We start from the raw sequence: 12,088 nt of genomic DNA, 5'->3' as shown, positions 1-12,088 counted from the left end.
AGCTGTTTTACATTGACAATTTATTGATCAATTAATTCATGAAGTCGCTTCATCAAGAAATTGGACAAGTGTAATGCACCAAATCAGCTGTCAAATAACTTCATGAATTTATTCATCAAGTTCTTGACGAATTAGAGCATGTTCTAATTTTCGTCAATTTCTTCGTGAAGTTCGGAAGTACCAACCCAACAGATTTCCAGCCTCAGATCAGTAATGAGGTTATGTTATTGGAATATGTAAATAATTGTGTGGCGTCGTACTAGTTTTGCATTGTTTTTACTGATTTGTTACTTACAAACACTAATATTTATATAATATGTGTCAAAACGGTACCGCTGTTGTATCACTACAATTATGAGTGGAAAGGTGACATTTTTGAAATTTATTTGCTTCTTTTATTCATTAGTAGAACTGATTCATGCGTTAAAAAACTTGACAAAATCTGTAGCAGTGTAAACCCTGTTTACCAATAAATTCGTGAATTAATTCATGAAGAACTTCGTCAATTTATTCATCAATAAATTGTCAATGTAAAACAGCTATTAGAATTTTGGAAAAAACATGACCTCGAAGAAGTTTTATCTTTCAACTACTAACACTTGAAGCAAAAATATTTTGACATAGTTTTAGGCAAATGTTAGGTAAATACTCCTATATTAGGTAATATCGATTTTTTATACAGGGCATTTTTTATAATACGATCATTTTAAGAAAGTTCAAACTTGATTTTCTAAAATTTTTTTATTATGCTGTTTTATTCATATATCAGTCCACTTCAACTTTTATTAAGTATGTTCTACACCCAAAGTTGTTAGTTTTTAAGATATAGCATTTCTAGAAAAAACTAATTCTAATTATTTTCGGTCGTACGAATTGGCTTTGGAAAAAACTGTCACATTGCGCCAACTTGTCAGTTCATAATTTATCATTCCATTTTGAGTTAATTTTATTAGTTAATATTTATTTGTGGTATTCTATAAAATAATAAAAATTAAGTTTGTTCAGAAATGTTGCTATATCTTACAAATTAACAATTTTAGATAAAATGCTTAATAAAAGTTGAAGTGGACCGATATGTGAATAAAATAGAACAATAAAATACAGGGTTCCGTTTGAAAAATTTTAGAAAATCAAGTTTAAACTTTCTAAAAATGATCATATTATAAAAAATGCCCTATATAAAATATCGATATTAGCTAATATAGGAGCATTTGTCTAACATTTGCCTATAACTCTGTCTAATTATTCTGTTCCAAGTGTTTGTAGTTGAAAGTTAATACAACTTCTTCGGGGTCAAGTTTTTTCCAAAATTCGAAGAATTTTTTACAAAACTTGGCAACCCCGCACTAAAATGTTAAACTCTTTATATTGCCATATATAGAATTTTCTCAGAAATCCATGTTTAAAAATATACAGGGTGTTCCATTTAAGAAATGTAATCTTTGGCGTGTCCTGTTTTTACTAATCGTCCTGTATGTTTCAAATTAATTTTGTAGTATACGTTTCTTGATTTTGTACAACTTTTATATAAACTTTTTTTCTGTATTATGAGTAACAAGGGAGTTATTGTACTTTCTCAAACTAATGGCCCACCCTGTATGTACCTAGTCATCGCCATTTACAGACTAACATAGCACTACCATACCCTTAACTAGAAATCTGACTTGCCTTTGTTGTTCGCGGGCTAGATTGTGTGGAAGTGGACCGCCCCCACAGAACCTACCCCGAGAACAACAAGAGTTTCAGCGCGGGCCATGAAAGTTAAAAAAAACTAATAACACTCAGTAAGTTTCAGTGGTTCCGTGGCAATCAGGAAAGTTTCGAACCATTGTTTGATATCCATCGTTAATGCTATTTGAAAAACAAATTTTAGTACTATTTTAGTGACTACACCTACACGTTGTGTAACAATCTTTGTTTTCGTGTAATTTATTCCCTCGTTTTGTTTACGTAGCGAATGAAATAGCATCCGCACATATCGTTTCATTTCAAAAATCATAATACCATTATCCTCCATCAAATCAACCATTACGATCGCAGGTAGTGCACACGTTACATAACCATTACCTAAAATTTTCCTAATACGGAATTGATTACAGGTTACCTCGACTAAAAGCAGCCATAAAACAAGTCAGTAAAAATTCTCAACTCATTAGCCTCAGACTTTATCCCCAATAAAACCGACTGCAACATAAACATAGGCACGGCAACTGCATTTGATGTCTATTTCCAACTAAAATTGTGTGGCGCAGTCGATAATACACGACGCATGTTTATTTTTGGTGCTAATTAAATCTGGCGTGAGGAATGACAGATTTATGAGCAAGCACACTTAATAAAGGGGTTAAGAATAGCCAATGAAAATCTAAATATAGCCCAACTATTAAAATTTTGCTAAGCTGTCGCTGCGGCGGCTTTGCCAAAAATGGAAAACAGAATAGAATCGACGATGATTGGCCAGTGGCGATTCATTGTACATTGCTCGTAAACGTTACGTAATTATTATCAAAATGAAAATGAACTTTTCTCGACTTTTCCCAGAATCATACATTAGATACCGTTTAAATTTAAGAAAAAACTAAATATTTAAAAATTTTTCAATTTTTTGTTTTTGGAAAAGTTGCTGGACACTTGAGAAAACAATATCTTATCATTTTTTTTATCTCGACACTACCCTTTTTCACTGAAACATTTATGAGATATTTTTATTCCCTCAATTTTTTCCAGTAGTGTAGATTTTTAAAATTTAAAATGTATTTATTCAAATATCTATGAATTGATAAAAATAGGACTAATAACTCACTTAATTAGATACCTGATAATTATAATACGAGGGCGGGTCAATAAGTCCGTGACTTTTTGAATTTCCCGCCTCTTAATTGAAATGGCAACACTGCTCCTGTAAACAGGCAACTGTCAGTTGACTCCTGTCTAAATTTGAACAAGCTGCGTCATTTAGTTTGTGTTTGGCAGCCGTTGATAGCAGACTACCGCGCGTTTTGAGAAGAAAATGGAAAAAAGTGAATTTCGTGTGCTCATTAAGCATTATTTTTTGCGGAAAAAAACCATAACTCAAACCAAGGCTAAGCTTGATAAATATTATGGGGACTCTGCACCATCCATTTCCATGGTAAAGAAGTGGTTTACTGAATTTCGATGTGGCCGTACAAGCACGGTAGATGCCGAACGTTCTGGATGCCCAGTTGAGGTCTCTACATCCGAAATAACTGAAAAAATTCACGATATGGTTTTAGCCGATCGGAGATTGAAAGTGAGAGAGATTGTGGAAGTCATAGGCATCTCACATGGCTCAGTGGTTTCAATTTTGAATGATCACTTGGGTATGAGAAAGCTTTCCGCAAGATGGGTGCCGCGTTTGATCACAATCGACCACAAACGCAACTGTGTGACAATTTCGTAGGAATGCTTGGCGTTGTTCAACCGCAATATGGACGAGTTTTTGCGCCGTTTCGTAACCGTGGACGAAACGTGTATCCACCACAACACACCGGAGACCAAACAGCAGTCAAAACAGTGGGTTTCTCGGGGTGAATCGGCGCCAAAGAAGGCAAAGGTGGGTTTGTCAGCCAATAAAGTCATGGCGAATATTATACCAACTTATTGGGTCGATTCAATGAGGAATTGAAAAAAAAACTATCGCATTTGACCAAGAAAAAAGTTCTTTTCCACCAGGACAATGCAAGGGTGCACACATGTGCAGTTTCTATGGCAGAAATCCATGAATTGGGCTACGAATTGCTCCCTCATCCGCCCTATTCTCCACATTTAGCCTCGAGTGACTATTTCTTGTTCCCAAACTTGATGAAATGGCTCGGCGGAAAGATATTTGACTCCAACGACGAAATCATATTTTTCGGAAGGGATAAAATAATTGGAGAAACGTTGGACTAAGTGTATAGAACTCAAAGGAGACTATGTTGAAAAATAAAACAACTTTTTATATAAAAACCTGTGTTTCATTCAAAAAGTCACGGACTTATTGACCCGCCCTCGTAATTTAAGACTCAATTCATACATAAATCTGTCAACCAGTGGCGTAGATGTCGGGAAATGGGAGATGCCATTAAAAATCTTATTGCTAGAATCTCATCAACACTATATGGATATTTTGGAGATTCGATGTTCGCATTGAATTGACAAAACATACTTCTAAATAGAGGNGCAACACAATTAAATATGGTACCTAACTATCAAATGTACAAAAAACTGTTCCCACAAAAAATTTAAATGTCTACGCCGATGTTTTTTTGGACTTTTCATGGTTTCTTTATATTTAAAATTGTATATCGAAAAAAATATATTCTTTTATGAAATGAATAGTTTTAGAGAAATTTTAAATCTATTCAACTATTGGACAAGTTATTTCAAATTTAACAAAATAACAACTCGAAAAATATTAATTCTCCAATAAAATGAATAATGACTTTCTCCTTATTCAATTTCCAAAATACACTGATGAAGAAATTCTTTAATTTTAGTAACAGAGCCTCTCAATCTTCGCATAACTTAGAAAACACACTGTAGAAGTAATTAATATCTGTTTAACAAATATCAAACACCAAAGAGAGCAGAGTAATTGTTAGTAATTACAATTATTCTATTTAAATAATTTCAATTTCTAAAAATTAATATAACCCTCAAAACTTTTATCCATACCTGTCAGTAAACTGAAGACAAATTTGAAAAAAAAAGAGACAAATAAGACAAACAACAATATACACAAATACTGAAAAACGTAGAAATGTTATAAAAGTAGGTAACCAACATTCAAATTTAAATCAATAAAATGGAAATAGTAGGTAGTCTTTGGTTATACATTTCTGAATATTGTCAATAATAACATTTAGCATATTTTTCAATACAAATCAGTACAAATTGTAAACAATTATTGAAATGATGTCACATTTCTGCTGAGAATATAAATGTAAAATACAACGCAATTCACGTAATTGAGTTGACCTTTTGTTAAAATCACCCACTTGCTTGAAAGATACAAATATAATGATTGAATTTCAATTTTTTAAAATATCAATAACGTTCTAATAAACGTATTGTGATTTTGTGATACATGACTACACATACAAAAGCAAAAAAAATTAACTTCTTCTTTTTGAAAACTTAATAGATTTGATATCAAATACATCGTTAAATCTGAGACATTCCAATGTAATAATTCATAACTGTTTGTGCGAGTTATCTTCTGCGCAAGTTGATAAAAACATCGAAAAATAAGTTAATTGTTAAATATTGTTTTATAGGCTTGCAAATTTATTTGTATATTTTGTATTCCTCCCACATTCTCTAATTTATTTTCTCTCTAAACATATGATATATTGCTTATGTGGCTAGTCTAAATTACTTTTTTATTAATTAAATTATTCTACTATTGCCTCTGCGATGAGATATATAGTGAATTAAAAATTTAATGTTTTTTTATATATTTTTCTAATTGAATATATCAAACCGGCACCGAAGGAAAGTAAGATCATAAAAATATCAGATGGAATGAAGAACAATTATAGCCAACAGCAAAATTTTGATGAAAATGGTTTAAGCGAAACTGGAACCTCTAAGAACATTGATCTAATTGTAAATTAAACGAAGAAGAAAATTATATGAAGAGAGAGAAGAAAAGAAACTACCTGGTTCTTCCTTTCGGTTTGAGGCTGAAAATAAATACTAAATCTGAAAATTGGTTTAACTGAAATTAGAAATCATTTTGTCATTGAGAAGTCAATAGGGTTTCTGGTCGAGACTTCTCGAAGCGAGAATTCCCGGGAAATCTGACCTTACTCGAGACGAGAAAAAAGTGTCGAGAAATCGAGAAATTTAAAAATCACGCGCGTCTTAAGTTCTTGACTGGAGTTCGTTTCGTTCATGCGTTCAATTCGTTTCTCGACAAATAACTGAGCGGTTAAAGTGGTTTNACTATCATTTTCGAAAACTTCATAAAAAATCGTGCAACTTTTGTATTTCACATTTTTTTATAACTCTTAAAACAAAAAAGTTAAGGGGGGGTCAAAATATAGTGAATCACCCTGTACCTAGTTATAAGTCTGTGTAGAAATTTTATTATAAGCAGATACCTAATGTTGATGTTGATTATAAAAATATTTAGTTCCTGTTCCTTTAGTTGATTATTTTATTTTTGTTTTGTTAATTAAAAGATTGCCATTATAAGTGATAAATTAATAGGAAGAACGCTTCTGTATCTTTAAATTAAATTCCTTATATACTATTTATTTAAAGACTGCATGATTACTAATTATTATTGGAAGAAAGCTACGATTCAAAAACATTGAAATAAACATAAGTATATTGAAAGTGTTTAATAAAAAAACAAGTTAAAGGTTTTTAAGAAGAAACTTAAAGTTTAATTTAGTTTTGTTAGTAGAAGTAGAAACATAAGTAATTAATAAAAATACTGAATAAATAATAAATGTTAAAGATAATTGTTAAGTATAATAGCATGTTTATATTTTGCATTGCAATACCAAAATTATGACTTTTAAGTTTTAGAAATTTCTCGAGAATTCGAGAATTCCCGGGAATTCCTAGTCGAGAATTCTCGAGACCCGAGAAAAAAGTAGGCCGAGAAATCAGAAACCCTAGAAGTCAACTAGAAAATAATTACCGGCAATGGCATTTAAATTAACAAATTATTTGAATTTAAATTAAAATAAAATGGATTATATAACACTGGATAATGAAAATAATATTACGATGAAAAGTACGTGGAGGATGATGATAATGAAAATTCAAGGAAAAAAATTTTGCTTGTAGGAAATGAAACTTATTCTTTAATAAACTATCGATTAATAATGAATAAAATTGTTAAAACTTATTGAGAACTTCTGGAGTTGAATACAATTCGAGGGGTTCTCAAAATAAAAGTTTTTTTATCCAGTTTTTTGTTTTACTCCAGTTTCCATTATAAAAACGTGTCTTCTATTGTTTAAATTGACATTATTAATGAACAAATATTTAGGTAAAGTCATTTATTGTTCTAGGTTCTTGCTTTTAACTGTTTTTTGTGTTTTAAAGTGTTGTAGTTGTGTTGTAGTCAGTCGAGATATCAATGGTTAGCGGTTCTGAAAATGTTTCTTCATATTATTTTGTACCTAATTATTAAAAAAAAAAAGGTTATTAGTGTAGTAACCTGATTCAAATATTTAAAAAATCCCGCGCGATTCGGAGAAGAAGAAGAAGAGGTGATCTGGAGATCTTAGGCTTATGGTTAGTTAGAAAAACTCTGAGGTTATGTATTATTATGTTATGTGTGAAAAGAAGCGTTGTTCAGATTTATGTCTTTATGGAACAAATAAAGTTTTAAATAAAAATATAGTGTGCCTTCCTGAAACAGCCACCCAGATAAAGCTCCCTATATTAGCAAAAAATGTTTACACTTTTCACCAACCACCTTTTTGCACTTCGATTTATTTAGTCTTCAAATATCAACATTTGTTTCTTACATCAATGATTCCTACAAATTTCTTTGTTAAGTCAAATTTGCTGTGTTTTTATAGATTGTTATGACTGCTTAAAAAAGAAAAAGGAGAAATATACATTTGCTCATATATTTTTTCTTATTTTTCCAGTTAGAACAAATACAATTAATTAAGAACTTCCTACTCGTTTTTCCTGCAACTGAACACTTCAGGCCCACCCTTAAAACTTCTATACGTTTTTCTCTGCATTTTCCGCTCGCCAAATAAAAGGCAAGGCCACTTATCAAGGTAAAAAGTAAGTATGCGTTAATCAGCGGGCGCTGAAATATTTAACTTCTAAAATCCGTATAAAGTAGCCAGGTAACGGGCTCACCCGCTAAACCAGAAAATTCCATTAGCATTTATCAATATGAACCGGAAGGGTGGTTCATACCCGACGCGATTTGTTAAGCTGAAAAAAAAAACTTGTCTGGATGTAGCTAGTACAACTGGCAGTGCATCCTGGATGATACAATTTTTAATTAACGCGATATATTTTGCTTTCCAATATGAGAAAATGGTTTATATGAAATTCGATATATAAATGTTTTATTCGCAATTTTCATTGTTACATTTAATTGAGGGGGATCAAAATCGCATAAATATACAGGCAATGTTTAATCATCGAAACATTCTGTTCACTGGGCCGAAAAAAGTGACATTTGTGAATAAATAATAATAATAATAAGCAATTTCTATAATCAAAATCGCTGTAATTGCAAAAAGGTATCTATTTAAAATTAATAATACTCAAAATTGTTAAAACTTTTTGAGAACCTCTAGAATCATTCTCGATTTACATACTACATAAAAAAGGTACATAAGAGACATGGTCCAGCAATACATTAACAGTGAATTAATTAACACGGTTGTGATATATGAAAAAGCTAATGAAACTGCATCTTTGTATACCAAGGACATTTAAATAAAGGGGACTATGCATGTCACAGTCTATCTCATATGTTGGGTGAAGCTAGACAAGGGGAAAGCAGAGGGCTTTATTTTCATCCAACTGATGCGCGCGATTACATCTCCAATGTCGTACATTTTGGATGGGTCAAAATAAAATATTTTATAGTCCTAAGTCAATATATTTCAACAGCTACTCAGTATTTTTATAATAAATATATATAATATTTTTATAACTTCTTGGAATCCCAATAACTGTAACCATTTCTTTCTTGTTGCACCATCCCCAAGCATCCTAAAAACGTTCACATTTCACTTTTAGAATACTGAGGCAAATTTTCAGTGAGACATAAAAATATATTCCCAAAGGAGAACATCAAATGGTTGAATGAATGCAACTTTCAGTTGATTGCATCTTCGGTATTTTTATGTATAAGTGAACCACCACCATATTTTTGCTGTTGTATTTATTCAGTTTTTATGCTCGTGCATTTAGTAAAATTGTAAATATATTTTTGAAAAGGTTTTTGTCGTAGAGGAAAATGAAAATGATGAATGATTAAAATTTGTAATGTTGGGTATAAGGGATAACATTGAAATACCTATAAATATATTAAATATAAATAATGTCTGTAACTTATTTGTGGTGCAGCATTTTCCTTTGATTTTAATGGCCAAACGTGGTTCATATTATTGTTTTCTTACTATTTCAGCAAAAATTTTAAAAAAATACCAAGTCAGTTTTATAAAATTTTACCGTTATTCAAATAAAAGTTACCCACACGCACGACAATGGCCACAGTTGCATATACATTCCAAAGTCACCTTCAAGCACGCTTACCTGTGGAAGGATAGCTGATGTGGATGTTTATAATCCAATTTCTTACAAATTCTGCACTGTCTAACCATATTCACACCTTAAAAGTTTATCCAAAATACATGTATAAACACTAATCACGTTTCACTTACTAAAATCACAACTATTTTCTAACAAGAGACGCCATATTCTGCCAACCACGGCAGAACGAACGAGGAACACGCTACAAATTATTGCGTAGTTGCCAAGTCTTCAAACATGGCAAATATGAAAAATGAAAAATAGTTTAATATGTACAGAATTTAACAATATTGTATGCATAACTTAATAATACTATCCTATAATAATAATTTTCACAATTGTGATGAAAATTGCGATAAAAATATTAAGTACATTTCCAGTATAATTATACAGCTGACAACAATGATACAATTAGACTGTCAATAGACCAGGCTTCATCGAGAAATGTAAATAAATAAGTCCCCTTTATTTAAATGTCCTTGTTGTATACAGTGATTTCCAAGTAGCCATACAACAGTTGTAAAGCAGCTATCGGTGGAGGTAGAGGTACCAAAAAATTTTTCATCGTATAAATGTGGTAAGTCAGTAAGTACTAATTTAAAAACAAACCATTATTTTTTAACATCTAATTTGTTGATTGTATAAAAAAATATAGGATTTTTAATATATTTATACAAATATTCAAGGTTTTAGAAGTCATCCAAAACATCTAAATCTAGGGTTCATCGACTTTTTTACATCAAATTATAACAATATTGTCTTAATCCCGGATTTAATTTTAAAACTATAAGGCTATTAGATACTAAATTTCCTAAAATAACTTTATAACGCTGATAAAAGATAATCATGCGGCGATCTGTTGACAAAATATGAATTACAACAAGTGTTTATTTACCACAGATAATGTAACGTAGGTATTTTATAAACTTGCTGAAATGCATGGAAATGAACTTGGAAATGTAACAGTCCACTCTAAGTATCAGTTGCTACATGACAAGAACACCAATCGATTTGGATGTTCCAGTAACCTACATTGGTAAAAGGTATCTATCTATTAAAGTATTATTGAACGCTTTAGTGGGGAGGATTAATTTGTATCATTTAGCAGGAAAAGCTAATTACAGTTGCTCTCAATATTTAACTATTTCCTACCTCTGCTAACAATTGATTTTCTTTTTAATAAAGTTCGGTTGAACATTACATCACGCAAAATTCACGCAAGATTTCAATTTATGCACCATTTGTGTGGTAAAGTGTTACCATTGAAAAAAAAGACAGCGTGACAGCTGACAGTTCAGGGTTATTAAAAATAATGAAGGTTTGACAACTACAGTTCGCAATTTTCGTACAAAATACGTTCGGAATAGTGATTTATCTTCATCAAATGTGAACAGAATTGAAACATTCAGTCATTGGATTAGTTAGTGATCTTAAACATTCTGGCCGTCCTTCAACAAGTCGTTCCAGACAAAACATCGAAGCAGTTCGAGAGAGTGTTGCTGAGAGTATAGGTACATCAAGTCGGCAGTGTGGGCAAGACAGAAAGCTCTCTATAGCGGATTTTCGCGTGCTTACAAGTTCAATTGACTCGAGAACTGAAACTTATTGACGACGCAGAACGAAGAGAGTTCGTTGAATGGATTATGGAACAAGTGGATTCTGGAAATCCACGAGTGATTGTTGAGAAACAAATCCATCCACAACGCGTCACTGTTTGGTGTGAATTTTGGGCTGGAGGCGTCATCGGACCATTCTTCGAAAATGCTAATGGTGCTCGCTATCATGACACAATAATCCAGTTTTTTATACCAAAATTGCAAGATGGATATAGCCGACATGTGGTTTTAACAAGACGATACCAGATGCCATACAGCCCGAGAAACAATTCAATTACTGCACGAGTCATTTCCTGGTCATGTAATTTCCCGTTTTTGTGATCATAATTGGCGGCTCAGATCTTGCGATTTAACGCCGCTGAACTTTTTTCTATGGGGTCTTTTGAAATCTATAAAGTTTATGCCAACAAGTCCACAACCACGAGCACTGTATCAACTAAATTCAGCCGCATTTGTGGAAACCGGTAATGGAAAATTTCGACGAAAGAGTATGTATACTTTATGAATCAATAAAAAGTTTACAATCTTTAAATAAAAACTTGTGTTTTCTATCTAAATTACTTGCGTGAACTTTGGGATACCCTTTATATAGGGTGTTAATGAACTTATATCAAATATTTAAAGGAGTGAAAAAGGAGCAAAAACTGAGTTAACTGTTGTTACAAACTTGTATCGGAAGTTTAAAGTCATAGAGAAAATAGGTTATTAAAAATGTGTTTAAAACTGTTTTGGAACTGCTGAAATACATGTATTTTATCGCAGTGAGTACTTATAAAAAGTTATGTAACACTTTTTACGAGTTTGAAGGTTTCTTATGAAGCCGGATTGTATTCAAAAGTCAGTTTGTAATAACATTGTCGTAGTGATTGCTGTGCTGTTTTTCGAGAGTACATTTAATAACCGTATTTCCAAGTTTTCGTTTGAAAATGGAGCAATCGCGATTATGATATGCTCATAATTTATGATGAAGGAAACGAAAATTCCCACAGAGCTTGTCAAGTGTACTGTCCAAGATATCCTGAACGACGTGCCCCCACACTGCGAACATTTGTTCCCGTAGCGCCCTGGGCTACCGTCGGGACCTCGACGCGACCACAAAGAATCTTAAATGTCAAAGAGATGATTTTAGATCTCGTCGAAGAAGATCCGCATCGTAGCACCAGAAATATCGCTTCTAAACATCTAAACATTACTTTTCCCGAACGCTGGATAGGCCG

The 12,088-nt window shown here is 32.1% G+C and overlaps 1 protein-coding gene across 6 annotated transcripts in view; it reads right to left on the bottom strand.

Annotated features, from left to right (window-relative positions):
- The window catches only part of LOC108909199 (PH and SEC7 domain-containing protein 2), a 156,278-nt gene that overhangs the window by 33,202 nt on the left and 110,988 nt on the right, over window positions 1-12,088 (bottom strand). The gene's annotated exons all lie outside the window — the stretch shown is intronic.

Source organism: Anoplophora glabripennis, unplaced genomic scaffold (assembly GCF_000390285.2).
Source record: "Anoplophora glabripennis isolate ALB-LARVAE unplaced genomic scaffold, Agla_2.0 scaffold305, whole genome shotgun sequence".
Classification (NCBI taxonomy): Eukaryota; Metazoa; Arthropoda; class Insecta; order Coleoptera; family Cerambycidae; genus Anoplophora; species Anoplophora glabripennis.
The sequence above is the reverse complement of the archived record's forward strand: the minus strand, read 5'-3'. Positions and strand labels throughout refer to the sequence as shown.